Raw genomic sequence first — 11625 nt, forward strand, 5'->3', positions numbered from 1 at the left:
TTTGACCGGGCATGAGCTCGTATTTTCATTCAAGTTGGCAATGTCAATTTTTGTATATAAAGGTTGGTCTTCTGAATTTAAGTTCACTATTTTAAATTTTTGTTTCTTTCTGATTATGTAGATTGGCAATCCTCTTCTCAATCTGGCTGTAGACACTGCTGCTACTTATGAATATTTTTGGTCCCATGGGTTGATTTCTGAAGAGACTGGTTCAATCATCAAGAAAGAACGTGATTTCAGTCACTGGTCCAAATAAATGGATCTCCCTTCAAGACCATATATAGAATTGTCCCCGAGACCCGAAGTCTGCCCACCCAACGAAACTCTTATGGCTCCACCACTGCCGTGGTCGGGGCATCGCCGCAAAAGGGATGTTTGATTCGAGGATAGGGGAGTACAAAGACCGTCTGTCCTGTCTTGTTCGTGCTTGTCCGCAGACAGCACGAAACACACGGGCAGAGCACCTTTTTTTTCAATGTTCACACTGTCATGCATGCTCCCTATTTCAAGGGTGGATGAAAGTGTGGGACCACAAATTGCCTCCCGCGGGGATGCAGGAGACGTGTTGTCCCTCCTGTTTGCATGTCCTGCATTTGCGTGGGTGCAAGGGCAGGCATCCCGAGATAGGGTAGGACGCCGATTCAAACTTCCCCTTAAATGGAAAAATGATGGCAGCCAAATTCTCTTTAAAATTTTGAAGTTCATAATTTTCGTGTATGTCTATCTGTTAAAATATTGTAAAAATAAATAAGTGGTGAATTAAAAATATATACAAAATAATATTTTTTTGTATAAAATAATACATTTTTTGTATGAAATAATAATTTTTTGAAGAATGGCCGATGTAAATGTAAATATCAAACTAAAATCATGATATTTTCATTTAAATGGTCAAAATATCACGATAACACGACCACCCAGACTTACATACACTGAGACCAATCATGAGTTTGCTTTTGGGTACCTGAATGGATGTGGGCTCCAAGTCCATCCTGAAACTTGCTTGACCTGCTTAAAAAGTAAACTAGGACGAGCTTGGGTTTGGGTGTACACCCAAACCCAAGCTTGTAAGCTTTGAATAGTAACCAGCCCTGCCCTACCCGAACCCGGCCTGGTTAGCATTAGGGAATTTATGTATCACATGATCAAAGCAACAGATCAGGTAGGCGGTACCATGGATGGCCTATCAAAAGTAGGGCTGAGAAACGAGACAAGCAGCTCGTTGTTCGGCTTGGCTCACATAGGCTCATTTTATATATTATATATTTTATATTTATTATATATATATATATATATATTATATACATTGTATGTATATTATATATGTTTTATATATTATCAAGGTTTAAACAACATTATTTTTTTTTAAACGAGTCAGCTCATGATCTGCTCGTAAAGCTCAGCTAGTAAGGAGCTCGAGCAGGGATATACCCTTAACGAGCCAAGCCCGAACATCCGAAGCTTGGCTCGTTTACCAGCCCTAATCAGAAGTACTTATAAGTCTTAGCCTGGATATGTTGGTAGTGGGTTCCGACTAGGGTCCGATAAATGCTCTTTTGGGTTACGGAAGTCATCATGCATTGACTTCACTTCTGATTGGATTGTTGATTCTGGGTGTTCCAATCATTTGACTGGCGGACGAAACGGACGAAAGACGTGTGCATATAAAAGGACAGATGTTAGTATTGTTGCAGATATATGATACAATCTATCAAGTTGACAGTGTGAGTGCAACTTTTTTTACTATGTCTTTAGGTACATGAGCGTATTTTCTTAAGAAAAAATTTGAGGTGTTTTCAAAAGTTTTGTGAATTCAAAGAATTGGTTGAGAACTAATTTCATCGTATTATGGTGATAGATATAAATCACACAAGATTACCACTTCTTTAAAAAAATAAGATTCACAGTCAATTTTCTTGTGTTGTTAAGCCATATCTAAATGGTTTGGCTGAGCGCAAGAATAAGCACTTGAGTGAGACTATTTGTAGCATGATACATACAAAGAATGTGGATCATGAATATTGGGATGAATGCATGCACACTACAATGTAGAACACCTCTTAAACTCTCATATTTTGCATATTTGCATTTGAGGCTTTAAGGTATGGGCTCACCCCAAACACTTTTTCCTTACAAAGCAAGTCGGACCACCCCAACAGGAAATGAATCTGTGGTATCTCAAATACCATGGATGGATTCTACGCCTTCTAGATGGGTCTCAATTTTTTTTCAGAGTTGTTGATGCCCCAAATGAACGACATCTACAACAACAACAACTACTACTACTACGCCTTCGTCCCAAAACAATTGGGGTCAGCGATATGAACCAACAAAGAAAATCATTCTGGGTCTTCCACATGAATCCTTCTCCTCCAATCATTTCTATCCAATGCCATGTCCTCGGTGAGATTCAAAGCATTCATATTCTTTCCTATCATCTCCATCCAAGTTTTCCTAGGCATACCCCGACCTCTTTTAACTAATATATTTTCCCATTTCTCCATCCTTCTAACTGGAGCATCATTAGGCCTTCTTCGCCGAATATGTCCAAACCACCGTAAACGGTTCTCTCTCATCTTATTTTCAATTGGTGCAACGCCTACCTTCTTATGTATCTCCTCGTTCCGAATCTTATCTTTTATTGTATTTCCACACATCCATCTAAGCATACACATCTCAACTACACTCATTTTTTGAATATGATGTCTCTTAGCAGCCCAACATTCTGTACCATATAGTAAAGTGGGCCTAATAGTCGTTCTATAAAACTTACCCTTCAACCGCAATGGCATTCTACAATCGCACAACACTCCAGTTGCACTTTTCCATTTCATCCACCCAACCTTTATCCTATGATTTACATCTCCATCAATTTCACCATACTTTTGAATGATAGATCCCAAATATTTGAAATAATCATCCACCGGTATTTCTTGCTCACCAAGCTTCACTACACTCCAATCACTACTTTGTAGCTTATTAAACCGACATTCCATATATTCTGTCTTACTCTTACTCAACTTAAAACCTCTTGCTTCAAATGTCTGTCTCCATAATTCTAACTTATCATTAACCCCAGCTCTAGACTCATCAATCAAAACAATATCATCAGCAAACAACATACACCACGACATATTTTCTTGAATTGATCTCGTAAGCTCATCCATCACCATAGCAAATAGGAAAGGGCTTAAAGCAGATCCTTGATGTAACCCAACCATTATAGGAAAATTGGTTGTCACCCCTCCACAAGTGAGGACATTGGTTACTACTCCTTCATACATATCCTTAATTATACTAATATACTTGAGAGAAACACCTTTCTTCATCATTGTCCACCAGAGAACGTCCCTAGGTACTCTATTGTATACCTTCTTCAAATCAATAAAAACCATATGCAAATCTTTGTTCCTCTCTCTATTTTTCTCAATAAGTTGTCTAAGAAGATGTATATCTTCCATAGTTGATCTTCCAGGCATAAAACCAAATTGATTCTCCGATATCATGACAACCTTCCTCAACCTAGACTCAACCACCCTCTCCCAAAGTTTCATAGTATGACTCATGAGTTTTATACCACGATAGTTTGTGCAATCTTGTATATCACCCTTATTTTTATATAGAGGCACCAAAGTACTCTTCCTCCACTCATTAGGCATCTTATTTGTCCGCCAAATCTTGTTAAAAATATTTATCAATTATTCTAAACCTTTCTCTCCCAAGCATTTCTAAGCCTCGATAGGTATACCATCTGAGCCAACTGCCCTTCTTGATTTCATTTTCTTCAAAGTCTGTGCAATTTCTTTCTTTTGAATCTTGAACATGAAGTCACGATTCATCTCATGAAAAGGAATGGACAAGTCTCCAAGATCCTGGGCATGACTTCCATTAAATAGCTTATCAAAATAATCTTTCCATCTCTCTTTAATCTCCTCATCTTTGACTAAAACCCTTTGCGTTTCATCTTTGATACATCTAACCATACCCAGATCCCTCGATTTCCTATCTCTCATCTTAGCAAGCCTATAAATATCCTTCTCGCCCTCTTTGGTATCCAACTTGTCATAAACCTCCTTATATATCTTATCCCTCGCTTTTCGAACTATTTTTTTTAGCTTCCTTCTTTGCTATCATATACTTCTCCAAATTCTCATTATCACAACTCTTACTTAGATTTCTATAACACTCTCTTTTAACCTTAATAGCTAATTTGACATCATCGTTCCACCATGATGTATCCTTACCTAGCAATGCACCACCTTTAGACTCGCCCAATACCTCCTTAGCCACCTTTCTCATGCCACCTGCTATCTTATTCCACATTGATTCTGAATCCTCCTCGAGACACCAATCAGCTTCCTTAACTACCTGCTCTACAAACATTCTTTGTTTAGCTCCTTTCAGTGCCCACCACTTAATTCTAGGATCTATCCTATGTCTGTCCCTTTTGCGGCATTGTCTAATTCTAAGATCTAAAATTAAGTCTATGTTGTGTAGCTACACTTTCTCCCGGTATAACCTTACAATCGATGCAACAACCCCTATCTCTCTTCCTATGTAGGAAAAAATCTATCTGACTCGTATTAACCCCACTTCTAAATGTTACTAGGTGAGACTCCCTCTTCCTAAACAAAGTGTTTGCTAAGATCATATCATAGGACAAACCAAAATCTAAAATCCTTTCTCCACTATCGTTTCTTTCTCCTATATCATAGCCTACATGGATACTCTCAAATCCATCCCTACTAATGCCTACATGTCCATTAAGGTCACCGCCGATGAAAAGCTTTTCACCATAAGATATCCCTTGTACTACTCTATCTAAATTTTCCCAAAATTGAAGCTTAATGAAATCATCTAAACCTACTTGAGGTGCATAAACACTAATAATATTAATAATATCCGTACCTACTACTAATTTAATAAGTAAAATCCTATCACCCTTCCTACAGACCTCAACTACATTATCTATAAACTCACGACTCATAACAATCCCTACTCCATTCCTATTTCTATTTATTCATGTATACCAAATCTTATATCCCCGAGGTTCTATCACTTTTGCCTTCTCACCTACCCATTTGGTCTTTTGTAGACATAAAATATCAATCTTTCTCCTACACATAACATCTACTAACTTTACCAACTTACCAGTTAAAGACCCTATGTTCCAAGTGGCTAACCTAATTTTATGGTCTTGGACTAACTTCTTTACCCCCACCCATCCAACAAAGTGAGGGAACCCTTGCCTATTTGACACCACACCCGGGTGTCGGTGTGACGCATCGCTTTCGGGCGACGACCTAGCAACCCTTGCCCATTTATCACTGCCTCCTGGCCTATAGAGTACAACACGTCGCTCAGTAGGGGACGCCCCAACGAAATTCTCATATTGGTTCATATTCATAGGGTATGACTAAGTGTTTATGTTAGCTGTCACTGGCCTACCGCAACCCTCCTCCTTTATCCGGGCTTGGGAACAACATCTAAGGTTTTCAAAATGAACGGCTGAAAAATAGTTCATCCATGGTATTTGGGTTGTACCAAGCAGTGTCTCTGACGTGATCGGCACTCAAAATTTTCGGAGCCATTAAACCCTCAATAAAAGTGTCCTGCCAAAGCAGGACACATGCTTGTGTCCCATATTTGATGGGGGACATGGGGCACACACATGGCGAGATGCAATCGACCCAACTTTCCTGTGGACAATTGTTTTCCACACAGCAAATGTGTCCATATAGTGTTCATTCTAATGGCAAATATCATTAATCATGAAATTAACACTATCCAAGGAAATGGGGTTAAAAAAAGGTACTTTACCCTAAGATAGTATCTGGATTCTTGGACAAAGAATACCAAACAAAACAATCTTGAAAGTGAATATTCAATTTTTGACTTGGACAAGTCTAGTATGAAAGAAGACAATCACAAATGATAAAAAAACAAAGAAAGGATGGGGACTACAGTGACATGCCAACATTTTGAAAAAAAAAACATAAAAGGTCAACAGAACTCATCTTTAACTAATGTAATACCTTTCTAAAAGACATGGAGCTCCTAAAAAATTAGTTTAGCAAGCTTTTTAAATATATTAAACATGTTTTGTGCCTTGGATGCTTGTTGAAAGCATATTCCTCCAGAGAATCAACTATAAGTAAAAGCTCACTGACTAAAGTTTCTAAAAGCCTATATATACATAAGGGTTTATATTTAATTTGATTGTAGGCACAATCTCAAAAGTTGTTTTGACTCAATTTAACCTTGTAGATATGTTCAACATTATCGATTTAGTGGAAAATGACCCTTGGATCATGTTTGTTCAATGAAAAAAACATGTTTTTTTAGTCTGGAAAAATCGGTGCATTTATAACCTTAGAGTTTTGCATCGCCGAAAAAACCTGTACACAAGTCGGATTCTAGCGATTCAAAAGAAGGTTCCCACTAAAAACATGTAAATCACATTTATCTAGGAAAGCTTGCTTCCTCAAAAAGCGTGTTTCAAAAACAGGAAACTCCTTTGAAATCAAGAAAAGTTTTGGAAACCCACTTCGGAAATATGAAATCGCACTTCTCTCAGTTTTCAAATCGATCCCCTTCACCTCCTTAGCATTCCTCTCTTGCTTTTTGTCGCTTCCCACAAACTTCACTTTTATTTCTTATGTTTTCATATTTAAAAATAAAAATTTTATGATGATTCTATGTAGCTTTATACTCATTTTCATATTGTTTCTTTTTTAGGCAGGCCCCTACCAGATATCTCTTAAGCCCCATGTGGAAGAAGGATTTGAACCTGAGTTTTTAGAAACTCACACCAAAATTTTGTCAGTGTTGTGTCTAGAGAGGCAGATGGGGTGACTCTTGTGGATTTCTTCATGCAAATTTGGGATGATTTCGCCATCTCGGGTTATAGGTGGGTGCATAAGGATAGTGCACCAGTCTGGCAAAACCTTGAGCAACATTCATTTGCTCCTAAATGAATTCAGGATAGAGTGGTGTTGTCGGACACTCAGAAACCAAGTGTACAGGGCTAGCACATAGCTCGCACACTTTTCCTACTAGATTTAGCAAAGCTGGGTTAGCCAGTAATTGATCAACTTTCTTGGTAAATTGGTTCAATTTGATTTGCAGATCATGCACGGACCCAACTTTATAAATCCCTCTATTCTTAAGACCACTAAGAACAGGTGTGGTCCTATCAAGTCGCAAGAACATGGCATGGTGCTTAGCATTTTCACTCAACGTTTCGAATAGAGCCCATGCCTCATCCTCGCTCTGGAGCATGAACGCGCCCCCACACGAAGATTCAACCATTTGCATGTCCTTTTAAGCCATCGTAAAAGTATTGCACTAGTTGCCAACAAGACACCTGGTGGTGGGGGCACTTTCGGAGAAGATCTTTCATCATTTCCTAAGTCTCGTGAAATTGTTCTCTCTCAATTTAAGAAAAGCAGGTGATGACTTTCCAATATTGGTTCGTTTTACCAATCGAAAAGTATTTCTTAAGGAACTCCCTTTACATGTGTTCCCAAGTGGTAATTTAAACTGTATCTAAGGCCTTTAGCCATTGCTTGGCTTTGTCCTTAAGGGAGAATGGGAACAACATTAACCTCAACACGCCATTCTCAAAATTGTTGATCCGCACAGTGGAGTAGATCTCGAAGAACTCATCGAGATGATGGTAGGGGTCTTCGTTGCTCGGGCCATAAAACGATGAAAGCATATGGATTATGTTGGCCTTAATCTCAAACTGAGGCGCTCCTACAGCGGGTCTCATGATGCATGAGTATATTCATTAGGAATGAAATACTCCCTCAGAGGATGGGTCAACTGTTGATCTTGGGCCATGGGGCCGGATCGACGAGCTCTACTAATAAGGGACTCTAGGTCCTCGACTATCTCTGAAAGTTTGGGATCAAGCGAGTGTTGCCCTTGCATGCACCTGAGGGCAGACCGGTGTAGCAACCGTCCTAAGACACTAGTTTTCTAACTACCTAATATACAGTGCGGCCAAACCACATCAAACCACAAAGCAGGTAAAAGAAAAATAATACTAAAAAGCAGAAAATAAACAAACACCACACCCTTGCACCCAACAGATATTTTGCGAAAAGTAAGCTATGAGCACGGTACCAATCGTGTGCAGTCACCTCCTAAAGGTAGCCTAGTAGGTTAGTCGTGCAAGAAAGGTAAACTAGTATCTAGGATGTGCAAACACATGGTTTTAAACTTAAATGCTAAAAAAAAAACTAAACAATCTTAAAGAATCAATAGAAAATTAAACTAAATAGCCCTAAATAGTAACAGAAGGGAAATTAGCAACCTAAGTAAACACAAACACAAAATGGCAATAAAGTGAATACTCATATTTTAATTGTCATTCCCCAGCAACGGTGCCAAAATTTTGGTATGGGTTTTAGAAAACAATTTTTAAAAGGATATTTTAAGTAAATACAAGTGTGAAAGTCAGACACCAAAATATATAAAAAATGACTTGCATGAGTGGTGAAGTCTGACTCGAACTCAGAAAACGAAAAAAATACTTTTTATTCCATAGAAAACTAAGCTACTCTTTATTGCCTTAAAAAAAATTAATTAACTAAATGAGAGTGTGGCCCTCTCCGAAGGGCTTAAACAAATAAAAACAATAATAAGTACCTTATTACAAACCCAAATTGAATTAAATTAAATAAAATAAAAACCTAATCTAAAAAAATAAGGAAAAGTCTTCAGTGTTTTGATTAGTCCCTTCCTTGAGCTTTGGTTTTCTTATTTCTTTACTTGTTTATGCTCTTTGAGCGGCTCTGAGGGGCTTTTTGAGAAAACCTTTTAGGGACCTTAGAGAGCGCTTAAGGAGTAGTTTTGAGGGCTCACCACACGTCTAAACATTTTTCTGTAAAAATAAATAAACGAAATACAAAGATACTACGAAAAACTATAAAAACATTGAGGGTTAGTTTTACGAAAAATCATAAAAACACCAAATAAACTATAGAATAACACTACACTAAAAGACAAAATAACATAACTAATTCTATAACAAACTATGAACTAACATGAATCAACTAACTAAAAGACAAATTAGCATAACTAACTAACAATAAACAAAAAATAATTTATGGAATTAACTAATGAAAATAACAAGAAATAAACTAAACTAATTAACTACTAAAAGAAAATGTGAACTATAAACTAAACTGAATTAATTTAACTTACATGCTATACTAACCGAATTCTAAAAAGGAATTTAATCAACTAATTAAGCAAGCAATCAACAAATTAACTAATTAACCAAAATCGATAATTTAATTCAATAATAAAAACCGGATAATGTAATTCAAATAATTTAAATTGACTAATTAATTTTTAATTAATCTACTAACATAAACTGAACTTAATTAAATTTAATTAATTAAAAAAAATCAAATTTAACATGAAAGTAAAACTAACTACTTGCTCGAATTTAAATCTACCTAAATCGGCTACTTAATCTATTTAACGAAAAAGGCTATTTGAACGCAAACACAATTTTCTAATTTAACCTATTACACATTAATTTTTGGAAGTAAATAATTATGTAACTAACCAATAAAAATAATAAATAAACTATTTATTCAACCAAAATAATAAAAATTAAAATAACTAATCTATTTATCTAAAATTTATCTAATTTAAAATAATGATTAAACAAAAATTAATTTATGAAATTGATAGAAAGCAAGAACATGAACTAAACACTAACTAAAATAATCCAATACTAAAAATAAATAAAAATTATTCACATCTAATTGACAAAAATTAAAAAGAAATAAAAGAAACTACAAAAACCTTAAATCGATTAATTAAGAAATTCAAAATAATTTAATCTAATAAACACCAAAAATAAAGAACATGATCTAAATTAAATCTACCCTAAATTTGAACCTAAACTAAAGTAAAACTCACAAAAAACATAAAACTACTCTATGTTAGATCTACCAATTTGAATAAAATAATCTTATTCTATGCGCAAACCAAGAAAAATAACTAAACTATATATATATAGATGCTGAATCTAAACTAATATAATCTAAATATGATAAATATGAAATGATCAAATGAAACTACATGCAATGCTATGATTCATGATATGCAGAAACTAAAACTACGGTGAAACGAGAGAGAAGAAACAAACTGTGTGATTTACCTTTGATGAAAGGGTTGAGAACAAGAAGTGGTTTTTCTCTTCGTGTTGTATGTACCTCCGTCGACCAATGAAGAAGAACCGGCAATAGAAAAACATTAGAAGCAAGATTAATCAAATGGAGAAAGGAAGAGATCGGGAGAGAACCGGTTGGGAACAAAGAGGAGGAAGAGAAGAGAAGAGGCATGTGTTTTCTCAAAAGGAAAAAATGTGGGATCATACTGAAAAAAAATTATTTATAATAAAAATTAGGTCAAAACACGATTTTCTATGAAAGTCAGGAATATTTTCAAAATTTTCAAATAGGTCTTCCTCAAAAACGTGTTTTTCAAAAGAGTTTTTTCCTAAACTAATTAAAATTAGTAACTACTATCCTAATCTAATTAAACTACAAATTAAAAACTCTTAAATTAAATAAAATATTGAAAAATGCATGGAAAACTTTGAAATTGATGATTTTCTATATTTTTTATTTCAATGCGGTTTCTCGAAACTAACGATAAAAATAGGTTTTTAATACGAATTTTCTATGAATCATGAATAAAATAAGATGAATAAAATAAAAAATATATGTATGATCAATAGTGATGTGGATGTAAATGAATCGGGTTCGAGTTTAGATATAAGTGATACCAAATCTGACTAATAATTTTTTTTTAAACAAATTCAAAGTTGTCTCAAGTATAAAATCACTCCAAATGAATCTGAACCTGGTTGCTAAAATAAAACAACAATTCACCCAAAATTTGTTAAGATATTTAGATTCAGTAGGATCTAGACAAGAGATGTACCCATTAATAGTTGAATCTAACATTTATATAATTTATTACACCTAAAAACTTGATGAACTTGCGGTCAAAACCTCTTTAAAGAGGTTTTTTCTGCATTTACTGCAGCTTACAAGGTGTGGTGGGACACCCATTCATTGTGGCCAAAACCTCTTTATAGTGGTTGCTTGCTGCATTTTGTGAAACTTACAGAGTGGAATTCAAATCCACTCTTTAGTGCAAGTATAAAAAGAAGAGTCGGGAGACACCCTGTCAGTTTCCAAACAGAGCCTAAAACTAAATCTCATTCTGAAGATGATCAAATGTCATCATGTGATACTGAATCCAACCGGTTATGTACTCGGATGCATAGTTTTCTGCCAAACCCCATTAAACATATTTGGTTTGGTCAGATGTCCAACACTAACTTGTACAGTTGATCTCTAATTAGAGACCTTCCTACTATTGGGTCATTTTATATGACCTCACTTTTTATCCTGAGGGGTGCATTTGGATACTTCAAATGAGAATTCTCACTTAGTACATTGTAATAAAGTAGAAAGAATGCAGACAACCAAAACCTTTTTTTTTATACAAAAATAGTGTGTGGTCCTTTTCAGGTGTGTCCATGTGACATAGCCCAAAACATGTAATACCATCCATGAGTTTCTTTCCCTA

The sequence above is a fragment of the Nuphar pumila genome, chromosome 9 (assembly GCF_984573655.1).
Source record: "Nuphar pumila chromosome 9, dmNupPumi1.hap1.1, whole genome shotgun sequence".
In the NCBI taxonomy this organism is placed as follows: domain Eukaryota; kingdom Viridiplantae; phylum Streptophyta; class Magnoliopsida; order Nymphaeales; family Nymphaeaceae; genus Nuphar; species Nuphar pumila.